We start from the raw sequence: 4,455 nt of genomic DNA on the forward strand, positions 1-4,455 counted from the left end.
CTCTGCATACCTGTACAGTAAACCAAATAGCCGGACCAGACGCTATTTGGTTTACTGTACAGGTATGCAGAGCTATGAATTTAAAAAATACATCAGTTGAGATATCCGCTTTTGACCACTATGTTTTGTACATTTACCAGTACTGCAAAGCTTTTGACAGCCATTCAACTGGGAGTGGCCCGCGAGCGTTGGGTTTGGGTCCCGCCACGTTAAAACCCTGCCCAATGAAACAAAACACATGCCTCGGATGATACCCCCTTCTTTTGATGAGGATCACGGCAAACATAGGAAGGACTATGATTTTAGGGTATGCACTTGGAATATCCGAACCCTTAATCGGGATGGTGCCTCTGCCCGGCTGGTTGATGTCCTAGGTAAAATAAAGGCTGACATCACCGGCATCTTCGAAATGCGATGGGCGGGGCGAGGAAGGTAAGCGTGGAGCCTTGCGACGTCTACTACAGTTGCCACGTAAAGGAGTGCAATTCGGTGTGGGATTTGAGGTGGGAGAGAGACCGGCGTTCACTCTAGTGGACGAAAGTCTAGCAACAATCCGCATCAAAGCGAGATTCTTCAACATCTCATTCATATGTGCCAATGCCCCGATGGAAGAGAGAAGGCTCTCTTAGCTTAGAGCGTACATATTTGATGGGGGTGATCGACTTCGCCGGGGCCCGAAACTTGGCAGTATGTATTACTGGGTTCTAGCATAAAAAGATCCATCAAGCTACATGGATGTCTCTACATCGAAAAACGGGAAACCAAATCGAGCATGTTGTGATAGATGGAAGGCATGCTTCCATGTTTTAGATGTACATACGTACACTCCGAGGGTCAAACATCGACTCGCACTACTATATTGATGCATCCACTATACCACCCAACCTCGGAGCAGCAAAAAAGGGCCCCGAACAATACAAGGAAAGTTCAACGTCGGAAAGCTGCAATCAAAACAGACGGCCAATGGATTCGGCGCTCGACACTCACACCTGCTGTAAGAGAGCACTCTTCAACAAACCGACTTGCGCGATCAGTGGAACCATATTTCCCGCTCACTACTGGTATGGTGGCGAGTGTGAGAAAATGCTTGAAATGCTGTCCGACAGAAAAAACACCTGAAATTTTTAGCAGGGAATTGAGCGACTTACGGAAGGTCTCAAGACTCTTGTAGGAACAACCATTGCGACCTAGTGACCGATGTCCAGAACGTACTCAGATTATGGAGGGAACACTTTTCGATCCTTTTGAATGGCAGAAGCACTGAAAGAAGTGGAGAAGATGAACCCGAGGTCCCAGTAGATGACGATGGAGTCGATATCCCAGCGCCTGACTATGACGAAAAGTGCCAAAGCTGCTTGAGCTGACGGCCTGTCAGCTGAGCTATTTAATTACGGTGGCAAGGAGGTAATAAGGTGCATGCCCGACGACTGGAATTCAAGTGCGCTCTGCCCAATCCACAAGAAAGGCGACCCCGCCATGCGTACCAACTACCGCGGGATCAGCCTTTTAAGCATAGGTTCCAAGGTTTTATCGAATGTATTGTCTACCAGAGACCAGGTATTCACAATACGACAAATTTTGGAAAATACCCGCGAGAAAAGGATCGGTACTCACCACCCATTTGTCGACTTTAAAGCCGCTTTCGACAGCACTAAAAGGAGTTTCCTATATGCCGCTATGTCTGAATTTGGCATCAAAATTCATACGGCTGTGAAAAATGACGTTGAGCAATACCACCAGCTCTGCTCTGTTGCCGTTCGCCACCAGACGGGGTTTCATGTGATTTCTTTAATCTGATGCTGGAGAAGATAATAAGATCTGCAGAACTGAACCGCTCAGGAATAATTTACTACAAGAGCGTACAATTGCTGGCTTATGCCGATAACACTGACATCATCAGCTTTTCCAAGTTGGACAAGGAAGCAAAGCGAATGGGTCTGGTAAAAGAGGACAAGAGGAAGTATCTCCTGTCATCAAACAAACAATCAGCACATTCGCGCCTTGGCACCCACGTCACATTTGACAGTTACAATTTGGAGAAAGTAGAGAATTTCGTTTACTTGGGAACCAGCATTAACACCGATAATAATGTCAGCATGGAAATCCAACGCAGAATCGCTATTGCCAACAAGTACTGCTTTGGACTGAGTAGGCAATTCAGGAGTAAAGTCCTCTCTCGACGTACGAAAACCACACTATAAGTCACTCATCATGCCCGTGCTGGTATATGGCGAATTAAAATACAGCGGCTCAACTGGCTTGACCATGTCGTTCGAATGGACACTGATGCCCCAGCTCTGAAAGTATTCTGGCTTCACTTGGCATTTTCGATTGGCGTCAGTTGGCCAAAATCACATTGGCGGTTACAGCGCCAAATAAGAAGAAGAATAAGAAGAGAATATGTATATCTATAACCTTATCAGTCACACAGTGTTATAATTCCGACGAAATCCTTGACGGTGGTACCGGGAGGGGAGCGGTACATGACGGTAGGAAGTTTAGTTTAGGTTAAAGTATCACACTGACGGGGTTAGGCTTTCGATGCTTCCTCCTCGTAAAATAAACATGCTCAGTAAAAAGTTAACAATTTAAATCGACGAATAGTTTTATATCAACTTTTGTGAACTTCTGTTTATTTGTTTTTTGTAGAACATATTTACGTCTATTGGTTACAATAATTTTAAGCTATGATAACCAATTTTTTAGTAAGTAAGTTATTGGTTTTGATTTTTTTTTGTATTGGAGGGTAAAAACCGTTAGGATTATTATAATGCGCCGTGCGTCCACCATCTAACAATGCAGCAATGCCCGGCGATGCAATGGTCAATGGATTTTTTTTTGTGACCATATCTTTGCGAGGATTAATGACACGTACATCGGATGGGACCCCCTGCCCTTGATGACGATGACGGCAAACATACAAATGACTATTATTTGAAGGTATGCCATCCAAGAAATTGACGGGGCAAGGTAAGGTAAGCGTGTAGCCTTGCGACGTCTACTGCAGTTTCCATGTAAAGGAGCGAAAATTCGGTGTTAGATTTGTGGTGGGAGAGGGACTCCGTCGCCGAGTACTGTTGCTCACCCTGCTGAACGAACGTCTATCCACAATCCGCATCAAAGTGAGATTCTTCAACATCTCGCTCATCTGTGCCCCCGATGGAAGAGAAAGACGAGGCGTCCATGGATATCTTCTAAGAGCGTTACCCCCGAAACGATAAAAATCGTGCCTTGCCATTTCAATGCCAAGGTGGAACTGAGGCTAGTCGACTTCTCCGAGCCCGAAACTAGTACTAGGTTCCAGCATTAAAAGATCCATCAAGCTACATGGCTATTTCCAGATCGAAAAACGAGAAACCAGATCGACAATTTTTTTATAGACGGAATGCACGCTTCCAGTGTTTTAAACGTACGTGCACTCCGAGGGCGAAATATCGATTCGGACCGCTATCTTGTTGCAGCCAAAGTACGCACCCGTCTCTGCACAGAAAAAAATGCCCGCCCAACCATGCAAGGAAAGCTTAAGGTCGAAATGCTGCAATCACCACAGACCGCTAATTTATTCACCACTCTACTCGCACACCTCCTCTCTGATAGCACTCTTCAACAAAACGACATACGAGAGCAGTGTAACTACATTTTCCGCTCATTAAGTACCGCCGACAAAGAAGTAGTCGGATTTCAGCGAGCCCGAAAGAACAATTGGTACGATAAGGAGTGTCAAGAAACTGCCGAGAAAAAAGATGCCGTCTACTGAGCCACGCTGCGATCAACGCGAGCCAAGTGGGACGCGAGTCATGTGGGATCGTTAAAGAATATCGCCGTGCTTCTTTAGCTGAAAACACACTCAATAATTTCTCTATTCTTTATACAGAAAGATTAGTAGCAAACTCGGTAAGTTTGGATTCCGCAATGGAAATATTTGCTGAACAAAAAGCAAGACACGAATTCAAAGTTGCATAGTAAAACCTTTATATATTCAATAAAATTTGTTTGCCATATCGAAAATATTCGTTTGTTTGTGATATGTATGTATGTATGTATAACAAAACTGGGCCCCCGAAGAGGTTGCTGACTGGACCCTTTTTTTTTTAAATCCGCCACTGTTCACCTGTCAATAATGGCTCATTGTTTGCAATAATTGACATAAAAAAAAATCTGTTGATTTTTTGGAGCTCGAGGCCGGGTTGAAATAAAACAATCTGTTTTTATTGTTTTTAAATCGTATATATTTTTGGACTTCAGTCTGAAGTCACCATCAGGACTGCAATAAATACTTATCTTAATTACAAAAATTGCATAAAAGACTATCAGCATACTATATATAAGCACAACTTACACATTCGGCTGCGCCTGGTAGACTAATGTGTGCAAAAAACAAAAGATTTAATAAACCAAACAACGAGACGAAATGGACATAAAAATATAAACAAATGAAAGAACAGTAATTGTAAA

The sequence above is a fragment of the Rhagoletis pomonella genome, unplaced genomic scaffold (genome assembly GCF_013731165.1).
Source record: "Rhagoletis pomonella isolate Grant_MI unplaced genomic scaffold, Rhpom_1.0 Rhpom_scaffold_00470, whole genome shotgun sequence".
In the NCBI taxonomy this organism is placed as follows: domain Eukaryota; kingdom Metazoa; phylum Arthropoda; class Insecta; order Diptera; family Tephritidae; genus Rhagoletis; species Rhagoletis pomonella.